The 15548-nt window shown below is 42.5% G+C and overlaps 1 non-coding gene across 1 annotated transcript; it reads left to right on the top strand.

Annotated features, from left to right (window-relative positions):
- The first annotated feature begins 779 nt into the window (after positions 1 to 779).
- Positions 780 to 853, top strand: trnat-agu. The gene has a single exon. It is a non-coding gene; the product is annotated as a tRNA-Thr (tRNA).
- Positions 854 to 15548: the final 14695 nt, after the last annotated feature.

The following is a 15548-nucleotide window of genomic DNA, read 5'->3' as shown; positions in this document are numbered from 1 at the left end:
AGAAATATATTAGAAATAAGCACCGTTGTAATGTTCTTAATTATTCGTGTTGCTTTTAGAATCTTTTTTTTTCTATCAGTTTCCTGTTTGTTGTTTTACAGAAGAGGATTAGGGCCACTGAAAAACTAATTTTTAATTGTATTTCTGTTTATTATGGGAAAAAAGTCAGAATTTTTTAGGCTTTTTTCCTCAGAATTCTGACTTTTATCTCAGACTAAACTAGCTCTCTTGTTTTAATCTCCTTCTGCTCTTCCATTAATCAAATAGCATCACCAGGGGCCCCTCAGGGGCGGAAAAAGTCTCCTAATTCCATCATTTTTCACCAATGTGTTCCTGTTCCTCCCAAATAACTCCCATCTTTGCCTTCATGGTGCCCATTTACATTAAGATCCACAAATCTCAGATTAAAGTCAGAATTCTGACATTTTTTCCATATTAAACAGAAACAATATTTAAAAATCAGGTAAATTTTTTTTTAGTGGCCCTAATCCTGTTCCGTGGCGTTTAATTGAGCTTTTTGTTTCAGTTTTATTTTTAGTTTTGGCAGATCCTCCAGACTCCGCTCGCTTGGGTTAGACTTTTTAACGACAAACCGCGGCAGGCAGAGTGCTGGAAGGACGCTGCTAAAGGTTCTCTATTTCTACTGCGGACAGTTTCGATTTCACCAGCAACGAAACAATAAAGAATTCCTCGCAGGATCACATTGGTTCCTCTACTCCCAGGCGTTGTTACCGATAACTGACCTTGAAAAACGGTCTTGGGTTGCAATTTGACCCAGCGGCGCCGTGGCTTAGTTGGTTAAAGCGCCTGTCTAGTAAACAGGAGATCCTGGGTTCGAATCCCAGCGGTGCCTTTTGTCAGACGCTATGTTTTTTTAATGAATTGACTGTTTAACAGAACCTTTACACTTACGGGTGTTGAATAATAACCAGATGTTTTATTTTTCTAAAAATATAATAATAATAATAATAATAACAGAGTTTTTTTTAATACTGAATACAAGCGGAATGTTTGATCTCGCCAGACTACAAACTTTGTCTCACTGTCTAAAGGCGCCACCTTATGGAAGACATTTGTAAATATAATACAGTCACTTTCAGTGCGGTGTTGCTGCATAACCACTGTAAATGATTTATATTTATGTATGAAAATGTAAAAAGGAATATTTATTACTGTTTTTTTTATCTATTTTTCAAGGCTCCACTTTTTAAAAAGATGAACTTGTCCAGAGAGCCGTTTCCAAATGATTTTTTTTGTTTTAATTTTGTGTAAACAAAATGACAAATAAATTTGTCTAAGTTATAAGAAGCTGAAGAAAGGATTTTATGTCCATGTTTTATGTATAGTGTTAAATTTTCCCTGGTCTGTTTTAACCATATAATATGGTTCTTAATTAAAAAAATTATGTTCTAAAAATAAAACTCCAGACCTTTCTAATCATGCAATAATCAATCATGATCAATCATTTATCAATCTTTGTTATAAAAAAGGATTACACACAACTAAATGACTGAGGTTCTTAGAAAGTAAAGCAGGAGTAAAGTATGGAAATCTCTTAACAATTTAATAGAAAGTTAGTCAAGATCAGATGTTTAACAAATACTCAGATTCTTTATTAAAGTTAAAATGAAAAAAAAAGTACAGGTTCTACGTAACACTTAAGTAAAAAAAATAAAATAAAGTTTTTACCTTAAAGGATATGATTAAAAATTAAAAATAAACTATATTAATATACAATATAGTTCTTTTCACAGAAAAGGGACAGAATAAAGAGACAGTCCAATAAAATAAAAAATAAAAATATGATTAGATTAAAACCAATAAAATGTTTCCATAAAACATTGGCGTGACGCTCCAGAATTAGAAGCTGGGTTCTCAGAATAACTAGAAGCAGGTTTTTGTATTGTTATATAGACTTCAATGAACACAACCAGGGTCTGTAACTTAAACCACATGATTAGATGTGAAAGTGGCAACATGCCTTTATTCAACCTGCCTGGTTACAGCTGCCCAAATGTTCAGCTGCTCTCTGAGATCCATGGAGATAAAGGTCCCATTTCTATCACCTGCGCTCCTTTTGGGCCCTAGCACTCCGTTTTGCGCGTTCAAGTGTAAGGGTAGTGTGTCCCAATACTTTTAAGAGCTAGGGGGAAGTGTCCTTCAACACTTATAATGATCCCTTCAGACCTAGGAGGGGCGAAGTGACTTCCTAGAACTCATTTAGAGAAAAGAAAAATGTTGCACAGCTGAGGAATACAGGTATATATTTATAACTATCCACGAGTTAGAAAAAATATACGCATCACGTAAGGGAACACGTCACTGAAGTGTACAGGCAAGGTATTACTGCCACCTACTGGGCTGTTTTGCAACTAGCGGTGTCCCATTTCTTAGGGAGTGTTTTCAGGGCCAAGTGAGAGAAATGGGACTGAGCCTAAAGTCTCTGATGAGCGGACGAATTCGAAATGCATTTCCGGTCCACTAGCTTGCTTGGCGTAGCCATGACAACGCAATATCCATGAACTTGTGTTGATTAGGCATGAAATGATAAAAATCCAAATGCACGCAATAGTGAAATGAAAGAAGTCAAAATCATTTTACAAAATATTCAAAAGTAATTTATAAATTGTCCAATTTTTTTTTATATGCATTTTTTTTTTATCTCCCTCTTGCCACAAGGGGGTGCTGCAGCAGGAAGACGCGGTCTACCTGGACTGGATCCTTCCGTCTGTGAAAATAAGGAGAGCGGAAGAGTTTTGGCTGTGGATTCAAACAGGTCCAGCCTTCCGCAGCTTCCACCGCCGTGCTCGCTGGTGCTTAGCAACCATTCAGTTGACACGCAAAGCAGGAAAAGAATGAATACCGAACTTTTCGAAACTGTTTCTGTTTATTTTTTTATCGTAAAGTGAACAAAGACTGATGAGAATCCAGAGTGGAATAAAGGTTCCAACCAGCGGGAGCAGGAACAAATCAAATCAAATGTAATGATAGAAACCTTAGTCAGTTAAATAACCTGCTGCTGTCATTCTGCACATCTCTGATGTTGCTGCTATTTTCAAATATCCATTACTGTAAAAATGTCCATAGCTGCATATTGGTTATTTATTCTCCAGTTTTATATTGTTAAAACACTTAAAATGATTGTATTGTTTATATTATAACTCTTCACTATTATGTTATTCTTATACATTTCTCTAAGGTCCACATCTGTGTGACCATTTTTTAAATAATCTTTTAGCTGCTTTAAATTTGCCCATTGGGGGACAATAAAGGGATTTTCTATTCTAATCTATTCGATAAAAGGGGTAGACAATAAATCTAAACAATGTATTTATAAAAAATATATCTGCAAAATCTCTAATATTCAACAACAAAAAATACTTAGTTAAGCAAATTGTACAAAACAGCAATAAAAACAATTAAAATTCTATCAGATTTATAGTCCCCCCCCCCTGCAGATATATTAGAATCTGTCCTTAAATTCCAGCCAAACCCATTTACACAGTAACAGATTAAAACCTTTAGATAAATCAAACATTACAGCCACATATCTGACTCTATAACCATTAAAACAACTATTTTCATTAATCTCAGATGGAACTATTCACTGACTGGATTATATTAAACTGAACTTCCAATATTCACCACTGTTCGGCGCCATTTCCCTTTTTCCTCTAATCATGGAGCAGCCGGCTTGCTTGGTCTCGCAATGAATCCTGGGAAAACCAAGGATAGAGAGGATACAGCGGAACCATCCTTCAAATCGGACATAAAGAAGGACGCATTTTAAGGCCGCATAACGAGGAGTTCTTGGAATCCAACCAGATCTCGCCGCCGCGTTATGAGGGTTAGCATCAATAGCCTGATTTAGTGGAACTAAAGCATAATTGACGCTTTTATTTCTTGCCCTATTTCTCCTTAGAGGAACAAAAACTCATCTTAAAGAAATACAAAGAGAAAAAAAGTCTCAATGAAGAGTCAAACATTGCTGTCAGCGGGATTGCTGAGTAAAAGAGAAAAAGCCTGCATCCCAATCACTGTACAGCAGATTAATGGAGGACTTGGAGCAAATAAAGTTAGAACACTAAAACATCATTTAATCTTATTAATTCTATGATTGGGTTCCAATAAATACGGGAAATAATCAGTTTGAGGGAAATCATCCTGATTTCTGAGCTGTAGCAGAACTCAGTGGAAAAAAGGAGGGAAATCTGCTCTGCTTCTAAAAAGGTCCTCAGATGAATCCCTGAATTCACAGAAATACCTGAATGTTCTTCTGGGCCCTTCTGCCATAACATCCAGAGGAGGTTTGAAGGAGGAGGCCGAATTCAGCATTTATTGTTTTGAGAGTAGGCTGCACAGGAATTATCTGTCAGCCTTTTCTTTCTGGCTCTAAGTGGTGAATCCAATATTCCAAATTTGTTGGGCTTTTCCACCTTGAAAGCGAGCGTGCACATCCAACATGTTATCCCATCTCAACCGCGGCAGCCAGCCTGCGTTCAATCACACTAAGAGCGTTGTAAACATTTCACACTAACATTACAGCCTTCTGTGTTTTATTTAACCTGGAGGCTCAGTGCCACATTTCCCCTTCTCATTTATACCGCTACAGCAAAGAAGAAGGCTAATACAACTAGCACCTCCGATGGTATAAGTACTTATTTTATACGTGTTTAGCCAAAGAGCCGCAGTCATGGGGGTCACAGAGGTCAGACACGGTTTATCTGCCGGCTCGCCAAATGAAAACCTGTAGCACTCATATTGTCTCCGATCCAAAGCTAGAAAAAGGAAAAATGATGTGATGATGTGGAAGCAGACGTTCTTCTAAAGAATACAAAATGAGCAAAACTGCTGAATAAATGGGACTAGCGCTCTTTGAAAATGACATATCTGTTGTCAGCATAAGCCTAGCATATAGCCGCTTTTAGTTTACTACTAGCACATACCTGTTGTTAGCATAAGCCTAGCTTATAGCTGTTTTTATTATACACCTACCATGTATATGTTGTTAGCATAAGCCTAGCATATAGCTGCTTTTAGTTTACTACTAGCACATACCTGTTGTTAGCATTAGCCTAGCTTATAGCTGCTTTTAGTTTACTACTAGCACATACCTGTTGTTAGCATAAGCCTAGCTTATAGCTGCTTTTAGTTTACTACTAGCACATACCTGTTGTTAGCATAAGCCTAGCTTATAGCTGTTTTTATTATACACCTACCATGTATATGTTGTTAGCATAAGCCTAGTATATAGCTGCTTTTAGCGTACTTCCAGCATATATATGCTGTTAGCATACACCTAGCTTATAGCTGCTTTTAGTATACACCAAGCACATACCTGATGTTAGCCTACGCCTAGCATATAGCTGCTTTTGTTATACACCTACCACATATCTGTTGTTAGCGTAAGCCTAGCATATAGCTGCTTTTATTATACACCTAACACATGCCTGATGTTAGCATAAGCCTAGCATATAGCTGCTTTTGCTATACACCTACCACATATCTGTTGTTAGCGTAAGCCTAGCATTGTCATGATGGGTTTTCTCTAAGTCAAGCCCAAGATGCAGAACACACACGGGAGAACTGGGTAAAAGTCCAAAAGAGTTTATTTAGAACACAAGCACATGAATACTGGAACTGATTCAGGCAGGGGGCTGGTTCACTGGAGTCTGAGCAGGGAAGGGGAGATGGCTGGAAGCTGAGCCTCCAGCTCACTGCAGGGACACAACAGGGGAAATCCACATGGGAACCTCTTGGGGAAACTCCACAGGGAAGTCGACAGGTATCATCCACGTAGGATTCTTGGGGTGGCTCACCAGGGCAGATTAGCAGGTTAACTCTCCTAGAGCTGCTGGCCAGAGACAGGTTGCCAGCGAGACAGTTCTTCCAGAGCTTCACAAGGAGACAGGAGGTTAAGCTCATCCAGAGCCTTCACGAGGAGACAGGTGGTTAAGCTCAACCAGAGCTTTCACGAGGAGACAGGTGGTTAAGCTCAACCAGAGCTTTCACGAGGAGACAGGAGGTTAAGCTCATCCAGAGCTTTCACGAGGAGACAGGAGGTTAAGCTCATCCAGAGCCTTCACGAAGAGACAGGAGGTTAAGCTCATCCAGAGCTTTCACGAGGAGACAGGAGGTTAAGCTCATCCAGAGCCTTCACGAAGAGACAGGATTCCTGTGAGGCAGAAACAGGGAAGAGTTAGAATCTGATCTCACACGAGAGATAACAAAGATTCATCTGTGACAGAGGCTCAGGAAGCTAACCAACTAAGATCAACACTGCGGCGTGGAATCCAGGTCTGAAGGCAGCTTAAATACTGTGGTCCTCCTGATTAGTAGATCAGCCACAGGTGTGTGAGAGGCTCAGCTCAGGAGGACCCACGGCGCACTCTGCTGGAGGCAGAGGGTAATCTCCAGAACCATAACAATGACTCGAGCCCTAAAGAAAAGACAAAGAGAGCAGAAGAGGATCCTCAGCGCCCTCTGGTGGGCAAGCCTGAGGATCCCAACAGAGCCCCCCCCCCCCCCCTCAAGGGCGGATTCCAGACGCCCCCTGAAAAAAAAAAAAAAGTCCAAAAAACAACCCACCCAGGGCGGGCGGAGGGGGCACTAGGGTGAGGAGGGCCAGAACCAACAGAAAAAAAAGGTCCAAAAAACAACCCACCCAGGGCGGGCGGAGGGGGCACTAGGGTGAGGAGGGCTAGAAACAACAAAAAACAGAGTCCAGAAAACAAAAACAACCCACCCAGGGCGGGCGGCGGGGGCACTAGGGCGAGGAGGGCCAGAACCAACAGAAAAAAAAGGTCCAACAAACAAAAAACAACCCACCCAGGGCGGGCGGAGGGGGAAACAGGCCAGGAGGGCAGAAAACAAAAACAGAGTCCAGAACAAAAAACGATCCACTTATGGTGGACGACAGCAAAAAAAAAAACAAAAACCTTCTTGGGCACAGTCTCTGGTGGCCGGCCAAGGGACCGGTAGCAGGACACAGTTTCAGGTGGCCTGCCGTGGGACCGGCAGCAGGACACAGTCTCAGGTGGCCTACTGTGGGGCCGACGGCGGAGGTGTAGTTGCTGCTCAGGAGGTCGACCGTTGAGATGAAGGTGGAGCAGCGTCTTAGGGGGACCACCGCCGGGCCGGAGACACGGTTGAATTCAATAGACCGGCCTACGATCCGGCAACGGAGCAGAGTCTTAGGTGGCCGGCAGCGGGGTTGAAGGCGACGCTGATACTCTGGGGTTCTGCCACTGGGTCGACGGTGAAGATGATGCTCCGGGGGTCTGCCGCGGGACCGGAGGCGAAGCTGACGCTCTGGGGGTTCGCCGCGGGGCCGGAGGCGAAGCAGCTCCTCAGGAGGATGACGCCCAAGCTTCAGCAGGTACTCCCACGGGGTACCCCGTCCCCTCCTCGGCCGCTCAGGCTCTGTAGCGACCGCCGACTGCGGTTCTGGTGGAGGCTCTGGGGAGACCGTCGAGTGCGGCTCTGGAGGAAGCTCTGGGTAGACCATCGAGTGCGGCTCTGGAGGAGGCTCTGGGGAGACCATCGAGTGCGGCTCTGGAGGAGGCTCTGGGGAGACCATCGAGTGCGGCTCTGGAGGAGGCTCTGGGGAGACCATCGAGTGCGGCTCTGGAGGAGGCTCTGGGGAGACCATCGAGTGCGGCTCTGGAGGAGGCTCTGGGGAGACCATCGAGTGCAGCTCTGGAGGAGGCTCTGGGGAAACCATCGAGTGCGGCTTTGGAGCAGGGGAGCCCGCCGATTGCGGCTCCCGATCAGGAACAGGGGAGCCCGCCGATTGCGGCTCCCGATCAGGAACAGGAGAGCCCGTCGACAGTGGCTCCAACACAGGAACATGCGGGACCACTGACTGTGGTTCCGTCTCAGGAGCAGGCGACACCACCGACTGAGGTTCAGCCTCAGGAACTGGGGAGGCCACCCATGGAGGCTCAAGTTCAATCACTGAGGTGGCCTGAGGCGTCGGTGGAGGGTTCTTCGTGATTAGTGGCCTCCGTTGAGGGACTCTAGGAGGCACATTTTCACCAACACTAAAATCTGAAGCCCTTCTAACTATTAGCTCAGGGGTCTCAAGAGGGCACAGGGCTAACTCAGGGGTCTCTGGACAGCACGGGGCTAACTCAGGGGTCTCTGGACAGCACGGGGCTAACTCAGGGGTCTCTGGATGACACAGAGCTGACTCAGGGGTCTCTGGATGACACAGAGCTGACTCAGGGGTCTCTGGACGGCACAGAGCTGGCTTAAGGCGACGCCTTCTCTTACGCCGCGGAGTCTTTGGAGCCAAGTTAACAGGGTTACTGGCTGATTCTGGCAAGAGGCTAACTGTTTGAAAAATAAGGGTTCCAGAATGGATTACTGATTCAGAGGCTAGGTAATCAGGCATGGAAACAGGTTTAGAAACTAAGGTGACGGATTCGGGTGTCTGAACAGGCTGACGGGGATCTCTAGCTGTTTGACGTGTAACTGGTGGACCAATTTTGAGTTCTTTAACAGACGGAGCTAACTGACGATCGAGTAAATTAGAGCTGAGACTGACCTGGTGACGAAGGAAACTGGAATCCTGAGACTGAGGGTAGACGGCTCTGGGACTAGTTGGCAGTTTGATGTCTAATCTGATGGCTAGCTCTATGAGGTCTTCAAGTTTAGTTGGTTTATTGTAAAATGATAGCTTATTTCTGAGTGGTTCGTTTAAAGCTAAGAGATAAGTGGTTTGGAGCGCAGACTCGTTCCACCCGGAAACGGCTGCTCTACTCTGGAACTCGGAGGAGAACTCAGCGACGGACCTATTACCCTGTTTGGTGTTCAGAAGCTTGGAAGAAACGGAGAAACAAGAGGACTGAGTAAAGGTTTTTTCTAATTCTCGGATGAATCTTTCATGTGTGCAGTTTGTTCTGGTTTTAAGCGGAAATTTGGTCTCCGCCCATTCAAGGGCTTCACCAGACAAAAAAAGAAATAATAAAGGCTAACCTATCCCTATCAGAACGAAAATTAGAAGCGTGAAAACTAAAAAATAACCGACACTGAAATAGAAATCCCTTGAGCTTACTTGGGTCGCCAGAAAATCTCTCAGGTAGAGGAGGACCGGGTGACGAAAACGATGGGATGAGTTCAGACCAGAAAGGAGGGTTATCATCTTGACTCGGAGGTGACGGACGGAATTCCGGAAGTGACGAATCCGGAACCGGAAGTTGAACTGGCGCCATCTTGCAATTCCCACGAAGCTTGTGGGATCTTGAAACGAGTGTTTTCTTTGAGTCAAACGGGGATTTTAACTCACGGAGGGACAGAGTGTGATCAGGAGTAGGAGATTTCTGTTTCTCAGAGCAATGACGGAGGTGATCTGCTGGGCTTTGTGTTTGGCCGCAGTGTTCTGTCATGATGCGTTTTCTCTAAGTCAAGCCCAAGATGCAGAACACACACGGGAGAACTGGGTAAAAGTCCAAAAGAGTTTATTTAGAACACAAGCACATGAATACTGGAACTGATTCAGGCAGGGGGCTGGTTCACTGGAGTCTGAGCAGGGAAGGGGAGATGGCTGGAAGCTGAGCCTCCAGCTCACTGCAGGGACACAACAGGGGAAATCCACATGGGAACCTCTTGGGGAAACTCCACAGGGAAGTCGACAGGTATCATCCACATAGGATTCTTGGGGTGGCTCACCAGGGCAGATTAGCAGGTTAACTCTCCTAGAGCTGCTGGCCAGAGACAGGTTGCCAGAGAGACAGTTCTTCCAGAGCTTCACAAGGAGACAGGTGGTTAAGCTCAACCAGAGCTTTCACGAGGAGACAGGAGGTTAAGCTCATCCAGAGCTTTCAGGAGGAAACAGGAGGTTAAGCTCATCCAGAGCTTTCACGAGGAGACAGGTGGTTAAGCTCAACCAGAGCTTTCACGAGGAGACAGGAGGTTAAGCTCATCCAGAGCTTTCACGAAGAGACAGGAGGTTAAGCTCATCCAGAGCTTTCACGAGGAGACAGGAGGTTAAGCTCATCCAGAGCTTTCACGAAGAGACAGGAGGTTAAGCTCATCCAGAGCTTTCACGAAGAGACAGGAGGTTAAGCTCATCCAGAGCTTTCACGAAGAGACAGGAGGTTAAGCTCATCCAGAGCTTTCACGAAGAGACAGGAGGTTAAGCTCACCCAGAGCTTTCACGAGGAGACAGGAGGTTAAGCTCATCCAGAGCTTTCACGAGGAGACAGGAGGTTAAGCTCATCCAGAGCTTTCCCGAAGAGACAGGAGGTTAAGCTCATCCAGAGCTTTCACGAAGAGACAGGAGGTTAAGCTCATCCAGAGCTTTCACGAGGAGACAGGAGGTTAAGCTCATCCAGAGCTTTCACGAAGAGACAGGAGGTTAAGCTCATCCAGAGCTTTCACGAGGAGACAGGAGGTTAAGCTCATCCAGAGCTTTCACGAGGAGACAGGAGGTTAAGCTCATCCAGAGCTTTCACGAGGAGACAGGAGGTTAAGCTCATCCAGAGCTTTCACGAGGAGACAGGAGGTTAAGCTCATCCAGAGCTTTCACGAGGAGACAGGAGGTTAAGCTCATCCAGAGCCTTCACGAAGAGACAGGATTCCTGTGAGGCAGAAACAGGGAAGAGTTAGAATCTGATCTCACACAAGAGATAACAAAGATTCATCTGTGACAGAGGCTCAGGAAGCTAACCAACTAAGATCAACACTGCGGCGTGGAATCCAGGTCTGAAGGCAGCTTAAATACTGTGGTCCTCCTGATTAGTAGATCAGCCACAGGTGTGTGAGAGGCTCAGCTCAGGAGGACCCACGGCGCACTCTGCTGGAGGCAGAGGGTAATCTCCAGAACCATAACAATGACTCCAGCCCTAAAGAAAAGACAAAGAGAGCAGAAGAGGATCCTCGGCGCCCTCAGGTGGGCACGCCTGAGGATCCCAACAAGCATATAGCTGCTTTTATTATACACCTAACACATGCCTGATGTTAGCATAAGCCTAGCATATAGCTGCTTTTGTTATACAACTAACACATGCCTGATGTTAGCAGAAGCCTAGCATATAGCTGCTTTTGTTTTACAACTAACACATGCCTGATGTTAGCAGAAGCCTAGCATATAGCTGCTTTTGTTATACACCTACCACGTATCTGTTGTTAGCGTAAGCCTAGCATATAGCTGCTTTTATTATACACCTAACACATGCCTGATGTTAGCATAAGCCTAGCATATAGCTGCTTTTGTTATACACCTACCACGTATCTGTTTTTAGCGTAAGCCTAGCATATAGCTGCTTTTATTATACACCTAACACATACCTGTTGTTAGCATAAGCCTAGCGTATAGCTGTTTTTATTATACACCTACCATGTATATGTTGTTAGCATAAGCCTAGCAGATAGCTGCTTTTGTTATACACCTACCATGTATCTGTTGTTAGCATAAGCCTAGCATATAGCTGCTTTTGTTATACTCCTACCACGTATCTGTTGTTAGCGTAAGCCTAGCATAAAGAGGCTTCTAGCGTACTCCTCCTGTATCACTTGTTACCATACACCTAGATTACAGCAGCTGTTAGCGTACACATAGCACATATCTGTTGTTAGCAATTTCTTTGAAAACGAAACTAAAAGTTTCATTAATCAAGCTCCAGCTGGCCCTTCTAAAGACTTATTAATGTATAAATGAGTCGGACAATAATGAAATAGATCATTTTATTGTCTCTATTAAAACAGAATTAGGAAAGAGCTATCCATCAGTACATAGGGGAGAAAAAAAAACATTAAAAAAGAAATAAATTAAAAGCCAGCAGTGATATTCCTGCACCTTTAAACTTTAGCTGTTACTGTTGGATAGACAGAAAGGAAGAGATATAAAAAACCCTTGACCCCATCTACAGCCGCCACACCCAGACACAGAAACTGCTCTATCTCATCAAACTAAAGCCTTAGTCACAAAATTTGTGTTGATATGCGGAGGAGGAAGAGGGAGAGTTTCACTGGAAAACGCACCACAAGTAGAAAGTTATCTAGAAACTAAACACCGGTTATTTGGAACTTTATTTAAAATGGGATTAATTATTAGTAACTTTCTGGTTCATTGTTTTCTTTTAGTTATTAAATGGAAATTAAATATTTTAAAATTGAAATGTTTTTATACAAAAAAATGAAAATATTTAAAAATTTGATATATAATGTTACCCAGTGGTGAGGGTTTAACAAATTTTTAGCTGACTTTTTTATTATTTTGGATTCTGCTTGAAATACTCTGCTATGATTGGCTTAACGTCAGTAGACCTAGCATATATCTGCTTTTACCGTACAGCTAGCTTATAGCTGCTGTTTGCGTTGCTTAGCAAATAGCTGATTTTAGCGTACTTCTGCTAGAAGTACGCAACATACACAACAGAAAATGTTACAATAAGTGATCTGTAGTGATGTGAAACTTTTTTTTTTTTTTTTTATATCCATTATTTTCTACATTCTGGTGATTTTAAGAGTTAAAGTAAAGCAGAATGGGCCCTACTAAAATACTTGCATCTTAAATATACTTTTAAATAAGACTTTCACAACTTTGTTCATTAATTATTCTCTTAAATTGAAGTAAATTAAACAATATGGAACTAATAAGCTTTACCGGATTACTGGCACTGATACAGGAACCAGAGCAATTGAATCCCATGACTAAAACTATACTGTGTATCAGTGACGTGCGGTCAGGGGAGGCAGGTGAGGCAGTGCCTCACCAGCCATCATGGAAAGAAAGAAAATATATAATCATAAAGTAATTTAAATTGTTATATTCATCCGGTGGTTTGTACTAAAAAATATTCATTTTTCATGTAGCTTCACCAATTTCGATTTTTATTTGTTCAAAATCGCTGAATTTTCTTATTTTCCCATTCAAATGCTTGGAAGCGATGCCGGTGAGGCAGCAGCGAGCTCTGCCTCACCTTGGATTGCGCAACCCCTGGCTCTGCGCTGGCTGCAAAGCGGAGAGAGCATGTTGCTGTACGGCGTCAATAAAATGGTTTAAACAAATGTAATATGTGAACTTATTTCTAATAATTTGGCTTATGTATATAATGTACAGAGCTTTTTGTCACCAACTGTGTTTGTGTAACGTGTTTCGTGTAATGAGCGATTATAAACGGCAGAGAACAAGTTCGAGGTGAGGCAGGCAGTTCTCTTGCCTCATGGCAGGGGGTGCTCAAGAGACTGAAAACATAAGGCAGGAACAGGACGGATCAAGGAAGGCTTTCTTCCCTGGCAGTGATCTCCATTGAGACAGAGAGACTTTTAAAACTGAAGGAAGATAAGGAGGACTTCTATTCATTTATAAGTAAAGGTAAGACAGTAATAACATTTATTTTGTTTTGTTTTTTAAGGAAATGTGTGTTTTGTGAGCTACAGTTTGTATGTGTAAGGATGCAGAAGTGAAACATAACCTGTAAACTGCTGTCAATCTATGCATCTATTTGCAAATCTGATTCTGATGACGTCAGTGCCTCACCAGCTATGAACCTCACCGCACGTCACTGCTGTGTATAAATATTTGGTAATAGGCTAAAGATTAAAAAGCTTTACTCATTATATTATTAGCAAAACCTGGACTAAAACTGGGACTAAAAACAGCAGCAGGTAAAGAGAAACCAAACCATTGGATGTGATCCTGCACTCAGTCTCCACAGCAGTAATTTAAACTAGCTGCTGTGTTTTTTATTCATATTTACTCAAGTACTAGATGCCTAAAATCTTCAATAATTTACAAAGAGAATGATCCTAGTGCAGATGAGATAAGATAAAAATATAAATGAATACCTCATAACAATGGTCTTTGTTCAATATCTGACCAGTGAATGGGTGGAATACGGACTGGATCTGAACCTGGCATCGTGTTTTAGCACTAAGGTTGGATTAAAACTGGATAAAAACTGGATTTTGGTATTGTTATACATAAAATCTTTTTTTTATTTGTAGTGGGGAAAAAAAACATTTATCAGAGGAAAACTGGGATCATATCTCAGTACAACTGAAGCTATCACCTTATTGTTTTTAAAATAATTAGTAAAATAGAATTTATAAAGAATAAGGTAGATCCAAAGGACCAATCAGTAACCATGTCTGTTCCAGATCATCATTAGAGTTTCCTTGAAGTATTATGTCTTCAGTACAGGGGCCAGGACATGATCTACAGGGGCACTGGCCCCCGTTGGCCCCTGTCTAGAACCGCCCATGGTGTGGAATGATGACACAGTGGCGAGGGGGGGAGAAGCATCTCCCTGCATGTCTGCATATAGCTGTTAGCATAAACAAGCATATATCCCCTGTATGTGATTAGCTAGCACATAGCTACTGTTAGCGTACATCTAGCTTATAGCTGCTTTTAGCATACACCTAATATCTGCTGTTAGCGTTAGCCTAGCTTATGGCTTTGGTAGTGTAGCCATGTTTTGCAAAATATTTATTATAATTTTTAATTGGAATTAAATTACTTGATAACTAATTATATAATTATTTACTGATTCACCAGAAAAATAAACAGCAGATTTATTTCTTTTTTATTATTTTAAATTAACTTTCAGGAACCAACTTCTTTCTTTCACTCTCCTTCCTTCCTTCCTTCCTTCCTTCCTTCCTTCCTTCCTTCCTTCCTTCCTTCCTTCCTTCCTTCCTTCCTTCCTTCCTTCCTTCCTTCCTTCCTTCCTTCCTTCCTTCCTATCTTGGTAGCGTGCAGCGGTTGTTCTCTCCTCCCAGATAAACGAAAGGCGTCGCCAGTGATGGAGCGCCTCTGAGTTCAAAGTGTAGTTTGAAAATGAATCATTCTGGTTGCTATGGTAAACAAGAACCAATAATATTCAGTCCTGTGAAATATAACGACAAAGATGCAGAAATGAAACGGCCGTGGCTCAGAAAACACAGACATCTGCAGCTGATCACTGGGTTAGTAATGATTGGAAACATTTTCTACTGGTTTGAAGAAAAGCCTCAAAGTGAATCATCAACAGATGAGCCCAGGTTGGGCCAAGGCAGTAGGAAAGCTTTTAACCTTTGAATCTCAGCTCTTTCATCTCAGCTAAATAAACATCACGTCCTGATAAGCATCTGAGTGAAAATACAAAAACCTGTTGAATTACAAAGGTAATCATATCGACTTAGTAAAACAAACATTTAAAGGTAAATAAGTCTTCAAGACATTTTTTTCTCCAGGTTCAGGTAGCTAACACGTATTAATGCTGTAATTATTAGAGAAAAAATATAGAGTCACCTTTAAATTTATTGTTCATAAAGTAAATACCTGCATAACTATAAATATCAAAGGTGAGTAATAAATTAAAGCTACGCCTAAAATACAGCATGTGTCAAACAGCACTGAGTTTTGTTAAACCGCACTTTGCAGGCTGCTTAAAAAAGTCATCTGCTTCAGAGTGGGTTATGTAACAATCCTAAAGTAGGCCCAACCAAACTGAGCATGCAGAGGCAGCTCTAGAAACTATAGAGCTGGAAGAAAATTACAATTTATAAATCTATTCAGTTTATTTCTATAGCTCTAATTCACATCATATCATCTCAGG

The sequence above is a fragment of the Cyprinodon tularosa genome, unplaced genomic scaffold (assembly GCF_016077235.1).
Source record: "Cyprinodon tularosa strain WSP-4 unplaced genomic scaffold, ASM1607723v1 ctg507, whole genome shotgun sequence".
Lineage (NCBI taxonomy): Eukaryota > Metazoa > Chordata > Actinopteri > Cyprinodontiformes > Cyprinodontidae > Cyprinodon > Cyprinodon tularosa.
This window is presented reverse-complemented; position numbering and strand designations above follow the sequence as displayed.